The following is a 27301-nucleotide window of genomic DNA, read 5'->3' as shown; positions in this document are numbered from 1 at the left end:
CTGGATGATGTGGAGATTTCTACATTGAATGGATTCATGGCATGAGTGTAACCGATGTTTCCTAAAGTTTAAAGCAGTGGTGGTTTTTTTTTTTTTTGCTTTTTAATGTGGCTAATAACACACCTGAAGGTCATAACCAGCATTTAAAATTAAATAGAACAAAAGTATCACAGCACACCACCCTTGGTAAGGGTAAGTATACATAAGGGTGTGTGTGTGTGTGTGTGTGTGTGTGTGTGTGTGTGTGTGTGTAGTTTGCAACATACAGCCCACTTCTTCAGTGGATCATGGCTGAAAAATAAGTTTGAAAAACACTGCCTTCGTTATTTCTTGAAATGGTTTATTTGGGATACTGACAAAACTAAATAACTTTAGATCCCATGGTAAGATTTCTTTTCAACCTCTTTCATTTCTTCTGATTGGGTAGACAATCTCCATTTGCTGCTAACACATCCCCATCAACTCTCTAACTTTTGTGGGTCTCCCTTTGAAAGGAGGAAAAGCAGGCCTCAGACTCAGAGTCTGGGATAGGAAGGACTTCTATTTAGGATATAAGTGCTGCTGATTTTCTGTTAAGTTCCATTGGAGCTTCTTACATACTTCTCGTATCCCATGGAATCATGGTTTCCATTTCTACTTCCATGTTGTTCCACAAGGATTTACTGTTTGTTTGTTTATTTTCACTGACTTGATTTAAGCAAAAAATAGTTGTGAAGAAAATATTAAGTAGTACACTATGGCAAACAATGCTGTAGGGGGTCTGGGACTGGCCAGAGAGATTAGAAACCAGCACCCTTGGTGCCTTTGGCTATGTCTCTCTCTCTAGAATTCAGAGCTGTCTGGTGGACTCCCCTGTGGCCAGCACGACTGGCACCCTCTTCATGATTGGAGCAGGTTAGACTGATTGCCATTGGAGTTCCCAGACTTTCCAGGGGGTGCAGGTAATAGCTGCATTTCCTCCACAAAATAAGGAAAACACAGGTAGGTATGTCCCAGGAAGTCCTGTGTGCTGGCTTCCCACTGCTAGTATCCTATCATTGTACTAACATTTTCACCAAAGACAATATCTTGGGTCTTAGAACCATATACTTTTTCTTTGCTGGGCCACACCATCTTGATTCTTTTTTTTTTTTTTTTTTTCCCTTATACCCAAACATTGCCTCAGCAGGGAAAAAACACCAGCAGGATGAGAAACTCAAATGGGTTGATGATACAGAGCCCACTAGGGACAAACAACCAAGCTCACATGCCCAGGTTCAGCGGCCACTCCAAGATCTAGCTGTACCTCCTGGCTGAGCCTCTGTGGAAAATTTCCCTTTGTGTACAGGGAAACCTGAGAAAACCAAGCGTGGTCTGAGGTCTGAAGTCCAACTGGCCTCGCTCTCCTTTCTCTGATGGAAGAGCCTAAAAATAAAACAGAGGCAACAAGTGTTAACACAGGCATCATTTCTTTTCCCTGGTACAGATAACACCCCTTTTAGTGCAAGAGTAAGTAGGACAGAAGGTAAATTGAGAGTTGCCTTTGTCCTGTCCTAGACGTGCCTGTATCAACACCAGGGCTAATTTTCTCTTTCCTTCAATTAGCTTGGCACAGTCATTATCATGATTCTTCCCCTCCATGCCCCCGGAGAGCTGCTAAAATGCCATCTGCATCCTCAGTCAACTGGCCACTTCAACATGGGACCTACAGCAGTGACGCCACGCCTTCCCCCACAGACACGAGTTGTTCCCTCTGCTGGGACAGGAACCACGTTGACCCCTTGTGTGTCAAGATTCAAGGTCTACTCCAAACCTTCCTCTTCCCTCCTGCATCCCTCCCTGGGCAACATCATTTGGGAGGCGACACTTTGATCTGGAAGAGAGCTTTGTGAAAGGTGGTTGCAGATTTTGAGGGAAAAGCCCATGTTTCTGCCCACATGGCTTTGGCTGTACTTGCTTGCTAGTTTGAGTGCAGAGAAAATGCAGACAGAATGAAGTGCCTGGGCGATTTATGCCTTTGGCAAATTGTTCTGAGGGCTTGAGAGAAAGAGGAGAGGGGACCAAAGGGCTCTGCATTTCATTGTAAAAATAGCCAGCCTTGGGCTCCTCCTCTTCCTGCTCCTGTCTCCTCTTCTCACAGGGAGAGCTTTTGAAAGGGGTTCCCCTCCCCCATCCTGTTCTCCCTCCCTTCTACCATTGCATCTGTGACGCCAGTTCATTTGAATGGCAAGATTTTTCCGAGCTGGGATAAGCGAGATACAGGAAATCACTATTGAAAGGCTTCTTTATGCTTGTTGTCATCATCACCTTAGTATGAGGGGACATCCAGAGGGTCCAGTGACGAAAGCAGAGGCCTGGGCCAACAAGGTTGCTCGAGGACCCAGAGGTGATAAAGACAGAACTGATCATCCACAGAGGTCAAGGTCCACAGTGAGGTGGTGAACCTCACTTCCTTGGCTCACAGCAGTGGAACTTTAGATCACACCCTGAAACTTCAAATTTTTTTTTAAGAAGCTTTGTTGTCCTGCTGATGACACTCTGGGTGAGGGGGACAAACCAAAACACCAAAATACTCCCCCCCACCAAAAAATAAATTCTTGATGCTTTGTGTACCTGCATAGCCAGGATTACGTATGTGGTGACCAAAGGAACTTTCTTAGACTGAATATTAAACAATATCTTACCTATTTTTGAATCAACTGCACTCTGCTGTAGCTGAGCTCAAACTTAGGGTGATTCTGTTTGTATCAAGGATTACCTACATTCAATTTTTGGTTTCCAAAATGTGTAGGTGGAGGCTCCTTTCTAACCTACCCACCCGTCAAATGTTTAGATGGATTGAGGCTCCATGGACCAGAATGAAGTTATTATAGTTTCCTGTTATTCAAGCATCTATGCTACATATACTTAGATCAGTGTGGTCCCCAGACCAACAGCATAGGTATCAACATCATCCAAGAACTTGCTAGGAATGCAATTTCTAAGGTTCCAATCCAGAACTTTGGAATTAGATGTTCTGGAGGTGGGATAGGTGTTTTAACTAATCCTCCAGGCAATTCTGAGTAGCCTCAAGATTGAGAATCTCTGATTTAGATAACTCATAAAGCCAGCACTATTTCCTAATTTTATATTTGGTAGTAAAACTGCTAAGAATGAAGATATACCTTCTATCTGGTGGCACAAATAATTTTTCTGAAGCTCACAATTTTCATAGGATGTATCTGAAACAGAAATTAGATGGAATCAAATATAATTATGACCAACTTCATCAAATTGATACATTCTCAAAGAATTACCTTAAAATATGTATGTTGAATATATGTTGAATCTTTTTCTTTTCACTAATGCTCATTTTGAAATTGGAGAAATATTTTCTGACTGGGGAAAATAATTGGTCTCAGAAAATTAGAAAGTGGCAATACAGAATTCAGAAAAATTCTTTAAAAATCACTCTAAGAAAAAGAAAGATTTTTTTTCTGGCAACAACCTTGCAAAATGCAAAACTCTTGACATACATCAAATATAGATGCCATCACTTTGTGTTTTTTATGTTTGTTAATAAATGATAGCTAAGTTAATAGAGCACACTGGAATAAGTAAAATTTTCTTTACTCTTTTCAAGATTTCTCAGAGGAATAATATGATTTTTTTCCCCCTTGCTCAGCCACCATTCCCCAGTATTTCATGGATGGCTCTTGGAAAGCAATAGGATGATTTGAAAGAAGAAAGAAGGGCAAGATTCTAAATGCAGAGGTAAATCTAAGTGAAGCACAGCTACTGAAACAGGAGACTTAGGATGCCTAAGCATTTTTATGATATAAATCTTAGGGCAACACAATCAACTACTTAAAAAAATTATGTGCATAAAGAGATCTATCAGTAACTGTTCCAGTGGAAGCAACAGCAGTCCTGCAAACTTGATGATGTGTGGTTCACCAGCTTTACATTTCAAATAATGTAGCCAGAAGTGGAAGAAACATGGAAGCCACCAAGTTGTAGACAGCAAGACCCTAGAATAAAATGGATTCTAGCTTGTACATCCAATGTGGCTTCCAAGTAGGGCATCTTTCTGAAATCAGTCACATATTTGCAACTCTGACACTTACTAAGCTTTCCAGGGAAGAATATAAGAGAATGAATGGGTTGGGTGGTCTTGTAAATTCAGTTCTGCCCTCTCGGTTCTCTCATTTAAAATAATTTAATTTCAGTAGAAATACATGTTTTCATACAGTTTTCAAACTTTGTGAAGGAAACAAAATTTATTTTAGAACTTCTTTGATGCATAAGTAGGGGTGATTTATATCCATTCTTTTCTGTGTTAGGAAAACAAATGCATGGAATATTTGAGTTGGCAGATTTTTTTTTTTCTTGCTAGAATTACACTGTGGCTAAGATGGCTTTTGGAACCTGTTTATTTTCCATATTTCTTCATTTGCCAACTAGATTTTCTTAAGAGCAAAGGTTGCTACACTTGGGTTTCCTATGTTGAGAATTCAATAGGAGTTTAATAAATTTGCTGTCTCCTGATTTGCCAGTTCATATCTAGAACTTGCCCTTTTTTTTCTCTCTCTCATGTTATTGAAGCAGATTTGCTAATGTAATCTGGAATTTGCACTTTCAGCCCTGAAAGAAAACTTAGCTCTCATGTCATGCAACGCTATGATTTTATAGATGAGGAAACTAAAGCATAGAGAGTTCATTGAAAGTTACACAGGGACTCATGAGAAAAATTCCAGTAGAATCTGGGACCCTCCTCTCCCCCTGCCCCCCCCACTACAAATCTCCATCTTGGTCTGTTTCCATTACGTTCACAGCTATGAACAGTTATTAACAATAAAGTACCAAATAAAGCAATGTATCATTTTAAATTTCTGGTCCATTTACTTAAGCTTCTTTCCTGCTCCTATCAATGCATAAACCACAGAAGGATGTTCTTAAGACCTGAGCACCTGAGAATGTGTATTTCTCAGTTTTTTTACTTTGCAGATTACGTATCTGACAGTGGCTGGCCTTGAGAAAACCCTTAGCTGTAAAAACATTTTCATGTTATTTAAGAAATTACTTTGCATTTGGTCTGGCATTATTTCTTTTTCCTTATTTAGAATAAAATTTTATTATGTTTATTTTCAAACATACTTTCATAAGGAAAGAGTATATTCTATTGATCCAATAACCCAACCCAGATTCAACAATTACTGAGTTTGTGATACTTGTGTAATCTTTTCCTTTCCTTCTCTCTTTTTTTCCTGAATTATTTTAAAGCAAATTCTAGATGTCATTTCATCCCACCTCTACATTCCCCAATAAACATCTCTAAAGAGTTATGGTGATTTTGCTTCATAAACCGGATGCTATTATCACACTTAAAAATTAGAATTACAAGGTCATCCAGTATCCAGTCAGTGCTAACATTTCGTTGATTACCTCAAAAATATTTTTAGGGTTGCCTTTTGCAATTATTCATACATGTGGCTATAGGTTCAGGATTCTAGCAAACATTGCACACTTAAAAGAAGAAAGAAAGATGAAGAAGTAAACTTACTTAGCAAGAAGGGTTTTCCCAAATTCTCACAGCTCTAATCTGGATACCATTCAGTGTGACAGGCTTCTCTCTGGGTTCCCACAGCTGGTTAGTGTTTTGAATTCCAGCCTCATGAACTCATATCAGGCTCCACGGGCTAATGCTCGGCACCCAGTCTCGCGCTCATATCTCTGATGACAGAGTAATGGAGCAGCCACGGGCATTGTCTGCCTCTTTCTAAATGCACTGTCATCTGTTTTATTCCTCCATCTCTGCAGGAAGTGAGGGACTCTAATGCCTCTGGGAAGCATTTACATGGCTGTGGAGGTAAAGGTAATGACATTCAGGCATCTTTTTGAAAGACCAAAAAATAACCTGCTCCATTGTGAATGAGCTTCTGGATCTTCAGGGTCACAGAGGGTTTGTTCAGATGCACGCACAGGTTTTCACGTCCAGGTTTCTGCCTCTATGTTGAGCTTTGAGAAAGAGACATGAAGATAAAATAGGGAGACAGAGGGAAAAAAAAAACCATGAAGACATAGCACAATTAGATATAGAGTAAGTGAGTTTAGGCACTGAATTTTGATTATGATTTCTCTATAAGCACATAACAGATACAATTTCTTAGAGCAAAGGCAGTCTTCTGCTTATGGTAAAGGAAATATTTCTTCCAGAAGATGCTACATCTAATCTAAACCATGACAGGCTCTTCTTTAGATCCTCAAGGGGTGCTATTTTAGGGGCCCACTTGACTCTCCCCAGTATCTAAAAGACTACACAGTACTTATTAAATGAGACCTGAAATTTAAATTGTTTTTTTTATTTTTCTTAGTGTAAATGTTTTGTCTCCTTTCCATTTGCACTGATTTATAACAATGTGAATAGAGCATTTATTCCCCTAGCTTTATGGAAGTATACTTGACAAATGAGAATAGGTTTTGAGAATGCATGGAGGAGAGGTCACACTAGACTTTTTAGAAGTGTAGGGGGCTTGTATGGAATAGTGGGCACAGCAAATCCGGGTGCCTGTTCTAATGGGGCTTTACAGTCTCGGTGGGGAGAAAGGGTCATCAACTTAGAAACAAACTCATAGACAAGGTCACCTCCAACCTTGGTAAGTGGCTACATGGACAATGCTGGGCAGTGTCTGTTGGCAGATACTTAAAGGAGTGTCTCTGGTGGGAACTACTTCACAAAAAGTGTGACGTTTGAACAGGACATGAGTGAGTTGAAGGAGCCAGGCATCAGAGTTTTCTACGCGAAGTCCTCAAAGAGAGATTCAACAAGGCCTCAAAGAGGTAGCAATAAAGTGGATTCATGACTGGAGTGTATGGTTTGCGGCAGATCATGAGGGCCTTGGAGATCATGGCAGACTGTGGGTCTGAGGTCGGCCTGGCCTCTATACAGCAAGTATGTGAGAATCCATTGATGGCAGTAATTCTCAGACTTTGGTGGAATTAGAAGCCCCTGAAGCATTTGTTCCAACTCAGATTGCTGGCCCTACCCCACAGGTTTCTGATGGGGCCTGAAGTTCTGCATGTCTAACAAGTTCCCAGGGGATGCCCTCGCGGCTGGTCCAGTGTCACACCTGGAGAAACACTGATTCAAAGAGCAGCTCCAGGTGGGCATCCTCTTGGTCCATCTTCTGCAGTTACCCCAGAAAAGAGATTTCCAAGAAGAGGGGAGTAGATGGCAGCTGTTGTGACCTGATTAACACCTTCTTTCCCAGAACACTTTGCTTCTTCTCTTCTCTAGAATCAACAGGAACCTGTTTAATATCCACCTGACCCCTCCCCCGAATGGAAAGAGAATTTCCAAGTGCCATCGAATCACCTTATCGAATCGCTCCCCACAGGTTCCCAGGTGTCCTTGCAGGCAGTGGGCTGTGGCAGCCATGGCCCAGGTTTGCAGGCAGGGGCTTCTCTCAACAGTCCCTGTATCCCCATCCTCCTCTCATCGTGGGGTTCCCTGAAAATACACTCCATCTCCCCAGACATTTATACAAGAGTAACAGTTAACAGAGGCCAGAGGAATCGCTGAGATCTCCAACCAGGAAGTGTTCAGACCGTCAGGAAACACGGGCGAGCAAATGTTTACCGACCGTGTAATTAATATGATGCTTTACCCTGTCTATCGGCCCTTAGCACCATATTTCCTGTTCAGGGCAGTGGAAAGCTAAAATATTAGTTGTTGTTTGACCAAAGGAACAAGTGTCTTCCAAATGAACCCATGATCTATTAGCAGTCCTGCAGAGTCTTCCCATGGGAACAGGCATTTTACTTTGTTTTACAGCTAATTTCTTTCTTACAGCAGGTTCCCAGACACATCAAATGCCTTGCATGTGAGTCTGAAGTTAAGATTTATAGTCCAGGCCCATGTAATTCAATGTCAAACAACTCTGATAACATAAGGGCTGGAAGTCAACCATTTTCTCATGAGTTCTCATAAAAAAGTCATTTTAGCCAAATTGGGTTTGAATAGCGGGTGTGTCTCTGTGATTTGATGGATGCTCCGTACCCAGGAGTCCCTGGGAAGAAGCTGGCTACCTTTGTTTGCTACTGCAGCAACAGAATCTGTAAACAGACAAAGGGATTCCTGGTTGATATTGTTGGGATTTGGATTTTGTTGCTTTTATTCTCTGTTGATTTCAAAGGAGAAAGAGAAACAAGGCTTCCTCCTCTGATGGTGCATTGTATCTGCCTTTTCTGTCTTTGATTTCTTTTCCTCTGTCCTATTATTTGCCTGACATCTCTCTGTGGCCCACACATCATGAGGGTCTATTTCCCAAGAGTAAAACCACCACTTGTGCCAAGAGTAAGTTGGAAAGGAGGGTGTTTTCTTTGGTTCTTGTCTGTAGGCTCATGGGTTCACAGACTCTTGGAGAAGGAAGGACCTTGTGGATCACTTAAAATAGTCCCTAATTTACAACTGAAGGGGAAGGGAAGTTGAGTGTCTTTCCCAAAAGTTACCGCTGTGCTAGGAACAAGAGCAAAGGTCTAGTGACTGGTGTCTTCCACCCCCCCCCCCATATAATACCTTGAGTTTTTAACTGGCTGTGGGGTATGAAAGGAGAGGCAAGGTCTTGTTTCCTGTAGCCCAGTGCTTTCCAGGTTATGATGCGATCAACTGCTTGTCGCATGGAAGCTTGTCACACACAAGCTTCCCTGAACTGAGTAGGTGTCCTACCAAGAACAATTCAAAACTCTTGGGGAGAGACCTATACTTTGTTGGCGCTGAGCATCTATGGAGGAAAACTGCTTTGGACTTTCTGAAGGGGAGTGGGAAACAAGAGAGGTGTTGAGAGTTGCTTCAGGACTCCATGGGGTCCTTCATCTGCAACACAGTGTAGTGAGTTTGTTCTCTTCTTTAAATACCCAGATTAGGAAAAAAAGCAAAACAAAATTAATGAACTACAAAGCAATTCTAAGGAATAACCTTAGTTCCTACAGATCTGGATGTTTTTTAACCTCTGGCATTTATGCAAAGTAAACCAATATTCAACAAGCATGCACATCACCAAGTGGAGAAATTTGGACCCTTGGAGGTCTTGCAATTCACAGAAGATCAAGGATAGGCAGATCTCAGGCATTCAGGAATCCTCACGGCCAATAATCTCATTGTGACAGACCTAATGGGTGACAGTGACACTAAGGATGATAAAGACAGAGGGCCTTGATGATCAGGACAGAGAGTGGAGGTAGGTGTGGGGAGGCCAGCTGGTCTCTCAGATGGTCACGTGGACCCAGCCCCAGGAAGTAGCTGTAAATATTAGTGACAAGGACAGAGGAATCAATTCTCAGACAAAGCAGTGTGGGCATCTCTTCCACATTGTCTATCTGGGCATAAAGCAAAACTACTCCATGTGTGCTCCAAGGACCAACGACATCAGTATCACCTGCGGGACTTGTTAGGAATGCGAATTCTCAGGCTCACTTCAAACCTATTGAATCAGAATCACTTGTGGTGGGGTCCAGAAATCTGTTCTAACAAGCTCTCCAGTTGATTCTTGCTCACCCTAAAATTTGAAAAGCATTGGCAAAAACTTGTATTATGAACATATGAATGCGACTTAATGAAGTTGATGGTGTGTTTGTTGGGACTATGTTGGAGGATTTGCTCCTTGAGTGTTCAAGTGTGTTTTTTTCCTTAGCTACTTGGTTATGGATGGAGATAAGTGGGACACTAAAAGGGACTTTACTTTTCCTTCTTCATTCAACTTGGAATTAATTGTAGGAATTATCAACTGACTCTAGGTAATTGAATTAAGTCCAGAAGTCAGATGGCTGTTTCTTAGCATAAAAGGGGACTGAAATTTGGGGTTTTGTACTATCTTTGGACCCAGAAAGTCAGTGGAGAGAAGAAATTTAAACTTCTTCTCCTTTGGAGTTTCCAGTCTCTACCTATAGATTTAACACGGTCTCCTGTAGAGAAAAGGGCACGTGCTTTAGAATCAGATTCTGGTTTCAAAATTTGCCTCTGCAACTTAAAAAATGTGTTTCCCTGGACAAGCTACCAATCTCCTTTCAGCCTCTGCTTCTTCATTGGTAAAAGTGGAAGAATAATACCTGCTTCATAGAGTTCTTATGAGGATTAAAAGACCAAATGAGATGGTGTAAGCAAAATAGGTAGAAGCGAGATTAGCCCATGGCAAAGTCTCACATAAGGGAATATAATTATGGTGATGAGGGCTGTGATGATAATGATATTGATTCCTGTTACACAAACGTGATTGGGGTCAAAGGGTAGCAGTCTTTCCTCCGTAATTTCTTTCAGAGGTTTTAATGTAAATCTTATTGAAGTACACCATTTGGCAAAGGATATAGATCATAAGTGGGCACCTCCATGACTTTTGCAAAGTGATTACAAACCAGCACTTAAGTCAAGAAACAGAACATGGCCACCCTCTGAAGTCCCCATGCCCCCAACCACTGCGATTCTGATTTTAGCACCAAAGACTAGTTTTTCCGGTGTATGAAACTTTACATAAATTAATCATTTGAGTATATGTTTTTCAGTGTCTGGCTTCTTTTGCTCAAAATTTTTTTCTTGTGAGATTGATCCATATCACAGCATGTTATTGTAGATTGTTCATTCTCATAGCTAAAGAGGATCTCATTGTTTAAATACATCATAATTTGTGGATTCTATTCTTGGTAGATATTTGGTAGATATAATTGTCACTTTTGGCTATTATGACTAGTGCTCTATGAATACTTGTGACTTCGTTCCTGGTGAACAAATGTATATATACCCACAGGGTATATACCTGGGAGTAGAATAGTTGGGTCATAGGATATACATGTGTTCAGTTTTAATCATACTGCCAGGTGGTTTTCTAACATGTTTGCACAGACTTATACTCTCATTATCAGAGGATCAGCGTTCCAGTTGCTCTAATTTCTCATCAACACTTGATATAGTCTGTTCATTCTGGTAGTGTTTATGGAATCTCACTGGGGTTTTAATTTTCATTTCCCTATGAATGGCAAAATGGAGCACATTTTGACCTGGCCACCTAGATGTCCTCTTTTGAGAAATGTACATTCCAATCTTTTCCCATTAAAAAAATTTATGTTCTCTTTTTCTTATTGATTTGGAGACATTCTTTATATCTTTATATGTTCTGTCTATCGGTCCTTTGCCAGATATACTGACTTCAAATTCCTTCTTTTACTCTGTAATTTACCTATTTTCATCCCTGGTAAAATTGTAATTTAATGACTTTTAATATTTTAAAATTATTAATTTATTTATATGGTTGCATGGGTCTTGGTTGCAGCTCGGTCTCCTTAGCTGGCGCACGTGAACTCTTGGTTGTGACATGCATGTGGCATCTAGTTCCCTGACCAGGGATCAAACCCGGGCCTCCTGCATTGGGAGCACAAAGTCCCATATGCTGTGCCACCAGGGAAGTCCCAAGGACTTCTAATTTTTTGAAATTAAAAAATACAGGCCTGCTAGTTACATTTGCATTTGCAATAAACAACAGATAATTGTCTGATACAAGTATGCCTCCAGTACTTTTAGAGACATCCTTATAGTAAAATTTATTCATTGTTTAACTGAAATTCAAATTTTACTGGTTGTCCTATACTTTTATTTGTCAAATCTGGCAACTCAGAAGGAGGAGGTTTTTTTTTTCCCCTTTTGAGGGCTCAAGTATTCTTAGAGGTGGCAACATACAGCGCTGAGGAAGGAAGGGGGCACTTTTAGCCAATTAGAGCCTCTTAGTTGGTCTTGGAGCCCCATCCAACATACATCAAAGGATTTTTAAATCCTGCCTTTTCTTTTTCAACTTGAATTCTTTGTATCTTCCAACTAAAGTATTCCTGAATAGTTTTTTTGACATGTAGCCTATTCGTATAGGTGGGGCTCTGTTCAGTTTTCATTTTTCCTCTCTGATTCTGAACATACATGTCAGTATCCAGTGGCCAGTGTTAGTAGGTCCAAATGGAAAGTGATTTAATGCCTGCACTCTTGCTTCTGTTTACTTTCCTCAGACATCTTAACTACTCTTCTCAAAGTCAAGTTATTTTTTTCCCTCCCTTCCACTCACCACTTCATGTTTACTGAGGGAGCTTGGAGGGAAAGTACAGGCAAAACAGCGGTTCCTGTGGCCAGTGCAAAAAAAAGAGAAGGTGTATTAGGAGGAAAAGGTAGGAAGAAATTGGAGGTTAGATGCTAGACACAGAGACAGCAGGGTTAATTCTGAGAAGGCAATGATGGCCTGGAGTAAGAAGGACTAAGGAGGCTAAAAGGGAAGAACTTATAAAAGAAAAAGGAACTAAGAGAAGAGGGTTCAATTCAACAAATATTATTTGAGCAACATGTTTCAGCCCTCTGCCAAGTTTCAAAAAAAAAAAATCAGAGAGTAAAATGAAAGTTAGCTTTGAAATAGGTTAAGAAAATGGAATTGTCAGTTAGAAATTAAAAAGGGTGCTGCAGGTCATACAGTGCAGAAGAGAATATGGAAATCTTGTAAAAGGAGAAAAAAACACTGAGAATCCGATTGAAAGCAGCATCCACATCAGAGTGCTCTGGGAAGGAAACCCAGAGACTGGGGTCTGGTCTTGATTTCTACATAATTGTTAAGATGTTGGGCAATTTAGTTTGCACCATGCCCACTCATTTTCCCCAGGCCTCATTTTTCCCCACTGTGAAATGAAGGCATTTGTCCTTGCTTCTCAAAGTTGATTCCTGGACCATCAGCATCTCCAGCATCTGGGAGTTTGTCAGAATACAGAATCTGGGCCTCCCCCCAGATCTGCTGAATCAGAATCTCTAGGTATAGGGTCCATAAATCTGTTTTTTAACCAGTGCTCTAGGTGATTATGTAACATTCTAGTGTTTGAGAAGTATGGGCCTATTCCAGTGTTTTTCAAACTTCAATATGCATCAGAGTCAGAGTGTTTGTTAAAATCTAGATTTGGTTTCATAGGTGTGGGGTAGATCTAACACATTTTTAGGTGAAGCTGATATTACTGGTCAGAGGACCACACTTTGAGTAGCAAGGGACTGGAATAATCTCTAAGCTCCCTTTGAATTAAAAAAAAAAGAGAGAAAAAAATTAATTAAAGAGAAAAATAAGAGACAAAAGGTAAAAATAAATCTGTACCCTATACACATTCATGTGGATCACAGTATTTATGAAGTTGTTTTTCATAGCAGTTGTTGTATTGACCTGAGAGGGGTGACAGACAGGTAAAACTTCCATTCTGTATCCACTCTATTAGAGGTTGTGTTTATGATTTTAAGATAAAGCTTTTCTGGGAAAATCTGCTTAGGGAATGACTTCCTGATTATCATTGCCCTCATAGCAGAATGTGTGTAATAGCCTTTCCCAAAATCATGACCTTTTGTGAGTTTGTACTTGTGCAAGACCCACCCACCCTTAAGTATTTGTATACAGACACACACAGTTTCTTGGTGGCAGCAAAACAGGACAGATTCCTGAGCCAGTGTAGGCCACAACTGTCTTGGCCCCAGCATAGATCCCAGGCCTGAGGAATCCCAGCCTTTACCACATTTTAACAAGGCAAACCCCAGACTCTTAGAGTTCAGGCTACAGGAAGTGGCAGGAAGCTCCTGGCAGGCAGCCCCCAGTCCTGAAGATTGACTTGGGAATTTAAGTGCAAAAATGTCGCTGTCCGGAAACTTGTCAGGATAGAAGACTGACCTGTCTTCTGCTGATGTGGGAGGGGTTCAGGGCAAGAAAAAAGGGTAAACTGGTTGTTGGGTGAGAAAGATCTGTGTTCCAGGACCTTGTAATACAGGGAAGGATGTGAATAGGGAAAAAAGGATGGATTCGAAGTTCATTTTGTCAATATTGATGATGATGATGATGATGATGGTTGTGGTGATGATGGTATATTTTAAGCACTTTAATGGTCAATCTCTTTTTCAAAGCTTCATGTCTATTATTTGGTGCTTACAATAGCCTTGTGGGCAGGGCTCTATTAGTAACTCCATTTTATAGATGAGGAAACAGAGGTCATAGATTGGTTAAGAAATTTGCAAAAAGTCATACAGCAATGAAATGTTAAAAGCTTGTAATAAGTTGGAGAGTATAACTTAAAAGCCAACATGCTCAATGTTTCTTGATACATATTAGGTCACAGGTTAGAGTTCATGTGACTTAGTGTGAGGTAGCAGAAAGAGTCTGGAAATTTGAATATAGGAATGTTTGCTCCTAATATTACTGCTGATTACATGGATGTGGTAGATTGACTGCAAAAATGGCCCCATGTCTTCCCTTTTCTGTAACACCTTCTTCTCAATGAAACTTTGCAGCAACTCCTTTCAAGAGGTGGCTTCTATTTTTTTGCCCTGGCCTTAGACTTGTGTTAGCCAATCAAAGGTGGCAAAAGTAAAGCCTGAGCCTCAAGAATCTTTGCATGCCTCTGCTCTCTCTCTTGGAGCACTGCTAACACCATGAGACCTAGTCAAGACTAACTTGCTGGAGGATGGGAGACATGTGACATAATCACCTCTGTTGCCCCAACTGATAACCATCCAACCATCAGACATAGCCTGATGCTGTTCAGGCCATCCAGCCTCCATGACTTGCTGAATGAACCCAGCCAATATCAATAGAGCAAGACTACCTAGATGACCCATAGCCTTATAAGTAATAATTTAGGTTGCTGTTTTAGGGCACTGAGTGTGGGGTCGTTTGCTAGGCAGCAATAGATAACTGATACATTGCATAATCCAAGGGAAGCCATTTAAACCCTATAGAATTTTGACAGAACGACACAGGTGAAACCACCCTCCAAACATTTCCTAAGTCCCTCATCCTTGTCTTGGTAGGATATGCTCTCCCATTCACCTTTGTCAGGAACTTGGAGCCCACTTTCTTCTCCAAGTTACAGCTGTTTGGTCTGTGGATGCAAGGACTAAATCTCCAGATCCACCCTAACCTGGGATCCACCACATGAACATATGGGCAGCCCACCATGATTGATCTTGTCTCTACCCCTCACCTTGGCCTCTCATGCACAATGGGGCTCCTTCTCCTCCTGCCTTCCAGGGGATGCTCAACAATCTACCAAGGTCTATATGTGGTTTGCCTCTCTGAAGCTTTAATTAGTGGCGTCTTGGATCTTGATTGCTTCAGGGGTAGCCACTGAGTCTGACCTCCCCAAATGGATACCCAGAGGGTGTGAAACATGCTCACTCATTAGATTTAAGAAAAGCAGAGAGGTCTTTATTGTAAATAACCAGGAAGATAGTCTATTTTATTTTGAAACTGTCACTTTGGTAGGCAGATAAATGATTGGTTGATGGGAACTAGTTTGCTTTCTATTGAGGATAAACTTTCTCCACCTATTTAATAATGTTAATTTAAATTCTGGGTAGAAGACAATCTAATCTGTTAACTATGATGAGTTTCCATTAACTGCTGTGTGAAGGGATAAAATTTACTCTGTTTTCTAGAAAGGGAAGAAAAAGGATCTCAGTTTTGTTGGTAACTGCCTCACTGGAGCTCTCTGTGCCACATGTGTGTGGTTTAGCTGGCGACCGTGGTGTCTGTATGTATGTGGTCATAGATTTGTTATAGCCTCTTGTCTGCCAAGGCAAGACCACCAGTTCCATTTTAATTCTAAGGTGACCTCAGGCTGGAGCCCATCCACACTGCTTGAACATAAACGCTGACACTCAATCCACTCATCCTCTTGGCCTCACAACTTGTTTTTCTTTTTCTTTTTCTTTTTTTTCCTAAGAAAGTTTGAACATTTGTTAGCAATCCAAAACCAACACTTCGTATACAAGACATGGTGATGACATAATCCTTTATAGGTTCTTATACTTTCACTATACTGCAAACTTTGCCGTGGTTTCATAAAAATGTCTCAAATTGAAGAGCAATTTCTAAATGACATCTTTGGAGCTAGGACATCAAGTTTTACTGTGGTGATAATTGCAATTCTTTTGAGAAATACAGAATCAACACCTTAAGTAGAGGACTCTCTTTTTAAAGAATGGCTTTGGACAGGCTTCTGTTCACTGTGTCTTTTGAAATGGAAAAGATAGAAACTCACAGTATTACGTGGAGCCCTGTATTTCCACAGTCTGGCAGTGCAAGGAAAACTGAATTACCTTTTTGTTCCTCCTGATTTTAATTTCTAATCAAAGGAAAAGAAGAGAGGAGACTGTTAGGTGAATTTTCAAAACCGATACTCAATGAGTATCATTCCTATGACACGAGATTTTCATCCCTAATTCCTAACTCTGAATTTGAATCTCTTGATTCTTAGGCAATCTAAGCACTTGTGAGCCTGACAAAGAGTTGGAACTTTTTTTCCCCTAATAATGTTTGGTGGCAAGCTTACATGGTGGCCTATGTCCATTGGTCCAATTACAAAATTTACTTGATTTAAGTATATTTCTATATTTGGAGTTATACTTGTTCTCTGAGACAGCCTGTCCTCTTTCCAGAAACCTCACTCAGTGAGTTGTTTGCAGAAGTAACCAGTTAGACACTTTGTGAAATTGCCAAGGGTTTCTCTCTTAGTTACTAACCAAGTTTCACAAACATCACATTATCATGAGTTAAAAATAATTCCTATTGGGCTGATGGGAAAGGAATGCCATAGTTAACTGCTAAAAACGTTGGGAGTGTTATGGGTGACACTAAAAGGGTGCTAATGTTTCAGCCAGTCACATCCAAGTTCCTACTTGTGGAGATATGAATTCCACCCTTGCAGGATTCCTCTGGGGTGGAAGGTGGGATGTCAAGGGCAGAGTGGAAGAAATCCTAGCCTCAAAACCATCAGATGATCTGGGTAAGAGCTCCAACTCCATCAACTCACTTCCAGTGCACCAATGATTAAGATTTTTTAAAAAATATTTATTTATTTAATTTTGGCTGCGTTGGGTCTTCGTTGCTGCACGTGGGCTTTCTCTATTTGTGGTGAGCGGAGGCTACTCTTCACTGTGGTGTGGGGGCTTCTCATTGAGGTGGCTGCTTCTCTTGTTGCGGAGCACAGGCTCTAGGTGTGCGGGTCTCAGTAGTTGTAGCACGAGGGCTCTAGAGTGCAGCCTCAGTAGTTGTGGTGCACAGGCTTAGTTGCTCCATAGCATGTGGGATCTTCCCAGACCTGGGCTCGAACCGGTGTCCCCTGCAATGACAGGCAGATTCTTAACCATTGCGCCACCAGGGAAGTCCCGATCAAGCATCTTATTCAACCCTATCCAAGCCTCAGTTTTATCATCTTTAAAATGGGTATAAGAAGTATTTCAGCATGACTGTGATGAGGATTATATTGGACACTCTATGCCCAATAGTTGACATGACCTCCTTATTTGCTACCTGCTTCTCATGCTCCATTAACAGACTATAGTCCAAACTTCCCAACATGGCCTGCTAGACTTTCCACAGACTTCCATTAACCTATTTTTCCAGCTGAGTCTCTCTCCAATCCCTCGACCTCACAGGTGTCTAACTCTGGCCATGCTCTACCTTCCATGCCTCGAGGCTCATGCACTCCCTTTGGTGGAAATGCCCTTGCCTCTCCATTCACACAGCAATCCACCACCCTTCTTTTAAGACTCAGTTCAAACATCACTATCTCCCAGATGCTTTTTCTCAACTGACCCATCTTTCCTCTGGTCTCTTCTATCCTTTCTTTAAACTGCTAGCATAGTGTCCCTAGTTTTGGCTCACCTGCTGAATCTGATCTTGATGGCCACCATTGCTACCATTGTTCATCTCCTACTAATTCACCCCTGTATCTTCCTACTTCCCTGGCTGCATGATTCCCAGGTCCATTTTAGGTTCCTTTTACCAGTCAAAATTTTAAAAAATGAATCCACTTGGGTACTCACAGTCAAGTTGTGCTGACAAGATGTGTGCACATAGAAATCTTTGAACTTTGCTGATAAGAGGAAGCCTAGAATTTCAAGTCCATTCCTTCATTTAATAGATGAGGAAAATAAAACCGAGAGAGACTGACAGGCTTGTCAAAGTCAACAGCTTGCTAACACAGAGAAAGAGAGACCTAGATCGTCTGACTTCAAGCTCAGTGGCTTTCCATGAGCGCAGTAGACTGGGTGAGGAATAGTTGATTCCAAAATCAACATCTGTTTCCTTCCTTTGCCTAACAGCCCTTTGATTTTCCTTTGAGGAGTTATATTTCCTCAACTATCCATCCTTCTAGTCCAGCTGGGAAGGATACTTCCCCAGCCCTAAGCTGGACAGGTGACCCTGGCAGGATGAATTAGCATGTTCTGTGCCCTCGGCTACATGATTGGTGTGTGATAGGCATGGGATTCAGCTAAGCTTAGTGAAGCAAAAGTCCAGAACTTTTGCTTGAATTGTGGAGGAGAAGTCTCTGCTCTGTGGGAATTTTTGCCATGAAGATGGCATCAGCCTTGATCTGTTGTGTGGGGGGGTCACGAGGTGGAGGGCTTAATTGAGAATGAGGAGAACTCAAAGAGAAGAGAGCCCAAGAGGGAGGGAAGTGGAAGACGAGCAGGAGGAAGAGAGTGAATGAGAGAGAATGAGGGAGACTGTGGAATACAGAATAAATACATCATTTGAACCCCTGGATCCAGCTGTAGTTGAAGGAGGATGCCTTGGAATTTTTAGACTCATAAGCCAGTAATTCTCTTCTTTGCTTAAGCCAATTTGATTAAGACTTCTGTTACTTGTGATTGAAAAAGTCTTGAATTGTACATCATCTAACTCTCTTCCTTACTGATCATTTCTAGAGAGATTTTTAACCTCAGGATTTTTCTGGCTCAGTTACTCAAATGTTACTACATTTCTGAGTCTTAGTTTTCTCATATATTAACTGGGTACAGTAACACCTACTTCATATCTGGAAAAATAAAATAATATACCCTCAAAGCATCAGCACAGATTAGATGATCAATTAATAGTATTTATTATGATGGTTATTGATCTGATGTATCACACTTTGAGATTTGGACCATAGTGATTCTTGGTGTGTATGTGTGTGTGTGTGTATGCATGTGTGTGTGGTTTATTTTAAATTTTCAAATGTAGAACTAAAAATTTAAGGTCAGTTTGCAGGAGTGTTATCAGTATGCCATCATTAGAAGCATAATGTATGAACATATTTAAGTTATGTAGGGCCTCCTACCTGCCAAGCCCTATTCCAAGAATTTTACAAACATTAACTCATTTAATCCTTATAACAAATTGAGAAGGCAGGTTCTGGGCCTATCTCTGTTCTACAGATGGAGAAACTGAGGCACTTAGGAGGGTAAACATTTTTCCCATTGTCACATAATTAGTAGCATCTGGAAGACTGAACATCCTTTCCAATGCCACATAGTTAATGAGGAACAGAACTGGGACTTGAACCAGGCAGTCTTATGCTATAGGCCATACTTTTTGTCACTGCTTTTTGCTGCCTCTCGACAGAAGCCTATGGACTGTGGTCCCTTGACTAACAGCATCAGCATTGATTGGGAACTTTTTAGAAATGCAGATTCTCAGGTCCATCCCAGAACTACTGAATCAGAAACTCCCGAGGCTGAAGCACAGCCACCTGTGTGTTGACAAGCCCTGTAGGTGATTCTGATTTGGGCTAAAGTTTGAGAGCTCCTGTCCTAGATCATTACATTTAAGCCATAATTCACAGACTGGCTGCTTATAGTTCATTAAAGTAATGTGTTCAACCAGTGACTTTTGAATGCCTACTATGTGCTGTCATTGTACCTGTAGGTTTCACCAAACAAAGCAATAACGGAAGTGTTCCCTGGCAAACAAACAGTCAAATAAAGACGTAAATAAGTACAAGATCTCAACTGTCCTCTCTGATAATGTCTGGGAAGGAAAGAAGTGCGATACTAGAGCTATGACAAGGATGGGAGATGGTGGGGGTATCATAAAGTATTTCCTCAGTAAGTGATGTGTAGGGGGGGCTGCGAAAATAATGATTCTCAACTTGTTGCACGTTGCAATCAATCACCTGGAGAGCCTGAAAAATGCCACTTCTCAGACTTCATCCCAGACCAATCAAATCACAAAGTTAGGGAGGGGGAAGGTACTGGTTATTTTTCAGCTCCCTGGGCGATCCCAACTTGCAGCCTAAGTTTGGAGCCACTACATTATAAGCTCCGTAGAAAGTATTTAGACATTATGGAAGAATGGGGAGAGTGAAGGTAGTGCCAAAACAAAGAGGCTTTGATAGAGAAAAAAATAGGAAGACATAAGATTTGTCCATGAGTAATGCACTCAAATAATGCATTGAATACCTTGATGACAGAACAGATTAGCTTCTAACTATAGGCTACTTATTAATAGATATATTTAGAAGAGAAGACAGGTTAGGAAGACACAAGTGGAAAACAGAATATGAAGAGATAGATGAATTCAGGTAGAGGAATCTGAACTTATTTCACATAAAAATGTTCAATAAGCATTTCTGGAGTGACTACTAAGTGCTCTCTCCTAGAAGCTCTAAAGATAAACCTGAATTTGCAAAGCTTTTTCACCCCTAATAATCTCACCATCTTCTGATGTAATCCTTCTAGGAAAAGCAGTTTTTATTTTAATATAAAATGGTAACCTGCTTATGTTTATGTACCAACTCAGGTGGAAAATTATCAGAAAATACACGAACTATAGTTCCACGTGGCATCTTATTTCCAAGGCTATTTAAGTAACTGGATATAATTAGTTGAAAAAAAGCATACTGTCTGAGACTCAAATGTGAAATATTGATTATATTTTGGCACCAATTAATAACTCCCCTGTATCCACACTCTGAGCAATGAGACTTCTCAGCTTCTGCCATCAAGAGATGGTTTCAAAACTATAATTTGAAAAGACACATGCACCCAGCCCTATGTTCATAGCAGCACCATTTACAATAGCTGAGACATGGAAACAACCTAAATATCCATTGACAGATGAATGGATAAAGAAGATGTGGTACATGTATACAATGGAATATTACTCAGCCATTAAAAGGATGAAATAATGCAATTTGCATGGATGAACCTAGAGATTATCATACTAAGTGAAATAAATCAAAGACAAATATATGATACCACTTATTTGTGGAATCTAAAAAAATGATACAAATGACCTTATTTACAAATCAGAAATAGACTCACAGACATAGAAAGCAAACTTATGGTTACCAAAGGGAAAAGGGGATGGGGAGGAGGGACAGATTAGGAGTTGGAGATTAACAGATAGACAGATACTACTATATATAAAATAAATAACGAGGACCTACTGTATAGCACAGGGAACTATATTAATATTCTGTAATAAACCACAATGTGGAAGAATATGAAAAAGAATATATATGTATATATATATAATTGAATCACTTTGCTGTATACCAGAAACTAACACAATATGCTATATCAACTATACTTCAATTTAAAAAATTAAAAAAAAAAAAAAGATGGTCTCTTTTCAGCCTCTTGGCTGGATTTTTAAATTGCTTTGACCAGTAGAAAGCAGAGGAATTGATGACATGCCACAAGTCTTGGCCTCAAGAAGTCTCGTGTGATCTTGTCCTCTTGCTCAACTAGCCCAATGAAGAATGAGAGACACCCGTGGCTCAAACGTCCCCGCTGCCTCAGCCAACAGCCAGTCAACACTCCCAGGCTCAGAGTTATATAAGTGACCCGTGGGGATCACAGACACATGATGGGGCCCAGCAAAGACAAGAAGAAGCATCCAGCTGCACCCAGCCTCAACTGCTGAGCTGCAGAATCAGAAGCTAAATAAATTGTTATACTTTTAAGTCACTAAATTTTGGTGTGGTTTGTTAGACAGCTATAGATAACTGATAATATAAGCTTTAGGAAACTTTACAATAATTTCCAATAATGCATTTTGTGCAATGAGTCAGGAGTCTCCTGAACAATGATCCTTGTGAGAGCAATATTAACTAAAAATAAAAGTTAGGAATGCTAACTATTCTTTCTCTATTGCAGCTGTCAGCCTTTGCTGTTTTACTGTAATATAACTATCAAATTAATTTGGTTCAAACCAAAGACAGGGAGGTTTCTAAGTAGCAATGGTTTGTCTATTTTGGTCGAAATGAGAACATTAAAGGGACACATTGAGTTTGTAATTGTGTGACATGTTACTTATTAGCAGGAGTGATTTCGGAGCAAGAGGCTCCAAGATGGCTTTTTGTTCTATTAAAAAATAACTCCAGAACACTGCTTCCCAATTCAAGGGCACAAATAATTTAATTGAAGTCTATAAAACAGGACACATGAACAATTCACTCTATTTTCCTCACTCTACAATGTGTGTGTGTGTGTGTGTGTGCACGCGCATATGTGTCTCACACTGCATTTGCTTTATTATCAGTCTTGATTAACTCCGAGGGAGAAAGCCACTTGATTTTGTCATGAAATGTCTCCAACACATCTTCCAGAGTGTGGGATCTTCTTTCAGGCCTCCATGTCTGAGAGCCATTTGCTAATGGGCCTTTCCCCCTGAGTGAGGAAGTTGGATCACTTGTTGGACGTGTGTCAGGGGGAGATAAGAGAGTGTGAGAAACATAGGGGGTCCTGTTGCATGGTTATATATTCTGGGTTATGCCCTTTTAATTATCTCTGTATAAGTTTTCCATCTTTGAATATACTTGTATATACATACAACATCAGAATCCCAAAGTTGGGAAATAGGGAATTTTTAAAAAAATATTAAACTCTGTTTTGATTTTAAAACACCAGTTATTTGCTCAGTTCCTGAAATATCCATTTTCAGTACATAAAGAGGTCTGTGCTTCTGAGAAGTGCATGGGTTTCCTGGCTGGGGTGTAGTAGTTCTCCCTCTGTCTACTTCTGCCAGCATCATTCTCCATTTCCCTGGAATGGAGTCTGGGGGGACCACCTGCCATGGACTCATGAAGATAGTTCAGAGGCTCATGGGCAAGACAGTGTCCTACAGTTGATTTGAGACTGATTTGGAAGTTGGAATATTTGGCTATAATTCTCACCTGCCACTCTTTACTGAGTGATCTTGGGAGAGTCATTCAGCCACCAACTATTTCTCATTTCATTTGAAAAACAAGAAATTGAAGTTGACAATCTCTTGAGTTCCTTTATGGCTATTTCTTGTTACAATAACTGGGCAATGCTGGAAGACAGTGCTCACTGATATGGCCACTGGATAGTATATTTGATTTTCATTTGTTCTGTTTGAGCTAAAATATTAGACCAAAGAACTTTAAGGTCTTACCCCAACATCCTTCCCCATCTGACTCTAACAACGATGTTTTGAACTAAAAAAAGTCCTTAATGCTTTCATGCCCATATCCAGGTAGTATTTTAAATTCAATATGGATTATGAAATAATTTAGAGGTATTTCCATTTAATATGTTTAAGGTGAAAATTTGGTTGCTTAGAAGAGTATGTTACAATTTTTTTGGAGTTTTTACTCATATAAACTTGAAATAATGCATGTGATTCCCTGGTTCTGGAACTCCTTATCAGAGGAGTCGTAGATCTTTTAGCAACTCCATTAAGCTATCTCTACAGAAACATATTCCAATGCAAAGGTTTAGTTAAGAGTTATACTATTAACCAGAGGAAGCTCCCCTTTTAAGAGAAGAAAGCTTTCCTTTTTGGGAAAAATATTTGATCAACTTTGGCTAAGTCTTAAGCAATGATTTATGGGTTTCAGTTGACCCATTTGTCATGGGTCTAGGCAAAATGAGTTTTCTATTGATAACATGTCTCCTGTGATTACACTTTATCTTTGGAATGGGATCTAAGGATGGAAGAAAGAGAGATGATGAAAAATGTATCTTCTTTTCCCTGGGAAAGCTTTGGAGAAAGGCATCCTTTACCACACAGTTCCTTCCCCATTTCATGTGTGGTAAACTCTGATGCATCACATCCTGAAGTTTGTATGATCAGATGCACCTTTGCACCTTTGCTGTTGTAAGACACTTATAAGGACAATAATGCAGCAGACTAACCCTTTATGCGACATGATATTTTGCTCTATAATACTGATATGACAGTTGGGGCAGGCTCGTTTATACGGCAAATTGTTACAGAATTTCTTATTTGCACTGCTCACTACATTCGCATTCTATGGTTTATAAATCTTGACAGGGACAACCTAGTAGGTGTTTTGGTTGGTTGGTTGTTTTGGTTTGTTTTTTATTTTGTTTTGATGTGTGTGTGTGTGTGTGTGTGTGTGTGTGTGTGTGTGTAATGTGTTAGCTTTTTACTGGTGTGATCCACATGCAAAAAAGTGAACATATCACAAGCAGACAGTATGATGCATTTAAAAACTGAATAGATGTGTAACCAACACCCAGATCAAGAAAAAGCCCTTTTCCAGCTTCCCGGGACTCTCCCTCCCAACCTCTCCCGGACCCAGTGTAACCTCCCTCCTGATTTCTAACAGCATGATTTAATTTTGCTTATTTTAGTCTTTATATAAAATGAACTATACAGTATTAATCTTTAGGGTCTGACTTCTTTCACTCAACATTATGTTTCTGGGATTCTTGCATACCCTTGTCATTGCTGTTTTGTAGTCTCTTGTATGAATACACATGACTCATTTATTCAATCCACTGTTGAGGTGCATTTGGGCAATTTCCACTTTGGGGCCGTTAACAATAATGCTGCTCTGAACACTCGAATGCATATCTTCCAGGGGACATATATACACATTTCTCTTAGGAATATGCCTACATGTGGAATTTATGGTTCAGAGGTATACATTTTTTCTGAAGTATAATATTAGAGTTGAGTATGCAGAATTGATTAAGTTATGAAACCAAACATTCATTTGTTTGAAAGCTGAAGTAAGTGCTGTTGGGGAAAAGAGAAGAATGTGCAAAAGAACATAACATTTTTATTCACGGGAGTACATTCCAGTGCTTCGAAGCTACGGTTGTCCTTCTAGACAACGGCAGGATTTGGAAAGCATGCTGACACGGCCCCTTCTGCGGGGCTGCTCCTGGTCCAGCATTCTTGCCACATCAACTCTTCTAGCCCAGACCTTGTCAGTGTTACGGAAAGTGGCCTTGGCTCCTTTGTGCTTAGTTCCAGCCCCAGGTTGCTCACCGCTCCATGTGCCCATTTGAGGTAACACACTGACAGCTGTCAAGATGAATCATGGCTCTTCCTCAGACACACAGGGAGACCGAGTTTGTGGCTAATAGACAAATCCTCTGGACACGGGCTGAGCCACCAAGAGCCACCCTTGTCCAGGCAAGTTAAAGCCTGAGGTGCAACTTCGGACAGCCAGCCGGGAAAACAAACATTGGCAGAACCGTGATGTTTATTTGCTTCTCTGATTTTGAAGGCACTTAGCTTTCTCTCAACCCTCCTCATTTCCTCCAAAAAGTTGTATTAGCTTATTTGTGGCCCCTGATGTGTGTCTGCTTGTTTATGCATGTGCTCAGCATCCAGGGGGTGTGGCATGAATAATAAGTGCCTCAAGGGAGATGTGGTCTCAATGCTGATTGATGCCAGTGGGCATTGAGCATTACCTTCCTCCTGACTCCCCCTTTTCTTCTGCCCAGATAGATTAAAATAATGAAGGACTTGAAAGTTTTGAGGAGAAATGAGATATGAGGAAGTACAATGGGGACCTTTGGGTGGGAGATACTGATTACCTACATAGATGTTTCAGGTCTCCTTAGGTTTTCTTGGAAACCATTTGGCTTTCAAGTTGTCTTTCTCAGATGTTACTTAAAGGTTGTGTGGATGTGTGTTGGGAAGATGTCACCACCAGATTTCGCAATCACCTGTGTGCTGCCCGTTCTGCAGTACCTTCATGGAACCAGCCCATTGCAAAAGAGTGTGCGATATTGTTGGCTATAAGTAGGTATTTCCTTGCATACGAGTTGGGTGACATTTTGAATCCCTTGGAATTGGCCCCCTCGCTTTGCAACTTCCTTCTGTCATTGTTCAAGAGAACTTGCTCGAAGGACAGAAGAGGTGGGGTTTAACTTAATTTCAAGAGACTGGACAATTTCATTCTCACCTGCTGAAAGCACTGTGTTTATTGAAAGGGAACTTTCAGAGTAGGCTCAATTAAGCCCAGACAGTTTAATTTAACGTGTTCTTAATTGTAAGGGGTTATTTTTTCTGGCATAGAGCCACCCAGAATTTTATCTGTGAGTTCCCCAGATAATCTCCATCTTCTTGCACAATTTTCTCAGCGATGTTCAGAATTCCACTGCAGTGGGACATTCCAGGTTTTTTCTTTTCTTTCTTTCTTCTTTTCTTTCTTTCTTTCTTTCTTTCTTTTTTTTTTTTTAAGTTTGTTTTACATCATTTGAGGGTGTATAAATTGGTGGATGTTGGCAGCTTTCCTCTTCACAAATCTACAACCTGTCCCCAGAGGTCAAGGCTGTTTCCTGTAGAACTGGAGGTGTCTAACAATGGCAGGCCCATCCTTATATTCAGTGATTCACTCGCTATCTCAAACTTCCCATTGTTATTGCCTGATCATTTTAAGTAGGGCCTATTGCCATCTCTGAGGTGAAAAGAGTAAAGGTAGAGATAGGGATGGAGGAGTTAGCGTTAGGCAAAGAGGTATCACTGGCCTCCACCCCAGTGCTCTGCAAAGTATGGTCTCTGGACCTGCACCATCAGCATCACTTGAAAACATCTTATATAAGCAAACCTACTGAATCAGAAATTCTGGGGCTGGGCCCAGCAATCTGTGTTTTAACAGATAATTCTGAAACAGCTCAAGTTTGGGATCAATTTCTCTCATAAAAGATTACCTTTGCCAGTCTTAAATATTAAGACATTGTAAGCTTTGGGAGCAGTGTCACTGTTTAGGTTTTTATTTTGGTTTTGTTTGTTTGTTTTTTGCCATTTGCTTTTGGTTTTCAGTGGTGGTAATTCGTTCTGTGAGTAAGATGAGAGATATAATGTAAACACACATAAAATATTAGGTACAATTTCCTTAAGCCTGGGCTCTCTTCTCCAGGGGAAGGATGATAGGAGAACTGCTGGGAAGTATATTGAATATCCATCTCTTCACCTTGTATAGATGAAAAAAAATGGGATTACAATTCGCATCCTCGGCTTGTAACCTGAATGCTTTCTAGACCAGGCTCTCCCTCTTGATTTTTTGAATAGGTTTCTAAAAGTCTTTTTTTTTTTTTTTTTTTTTTTTTTGATGTTTTCTTTTGCATGGTTGCTTCAAAACAGTATTTTGGTTTTCTGGGTTTTTTCTTCTATATCTTTCTGGAAATTTCTCTTAGGGCATCCTTAATTATGGGCTTCTCTTGAGTATATATGACAACAGAAAACTCTGAGTTACAACTAGAAAGAATATAATTCAGAAGAAGGCTGTCTTACGACTGCTA

General features: G+C 40.4%; 1 long non-coding RNA gene across 1 annotated transcript; it reads right to left on the bottom strand.

The window, feature by feature from the left end:
• Nucleotides 1-1177: 1177 nt before the first annotated feature.
• Nucleotides 1178-5592, bottom strand: LOC136792587 (uncharacterized). The gene is made up of 3 exons (XR_010836577.1): nucleotides 5522-5592; nucleotides 3144-3200; nucleotides 1178-1404 (listed from the first exon to the last, which is right to left on the bottom strand). It is a non-coding gene; the product is annotated as an uncharacterized lncRNA (long non-coding RNA).
• Nucleotides 5593-27301: the final 21709 nt, after the last annotated feature.

Source organism: Kogia breviceps, chromosome 14 (assembly GCF_026419965.1).
Source record: "Kogia breviceps isolate mKogBre1 chromosome 14, mKogBre1 haplotype 1, whole genome shotgun sequence".
Lineage (NCBI taxonomy): Eukaryota > Metazoa > Chordata > Mammalia > Artiodactyla > Physeteridae > Kogia > Kogia breviceps.
The sequence above is the reverse complement of the archived record's forward strand: the minus strand, read 5'-3'. Positions and strand labels throughout refer to the sequence as shown.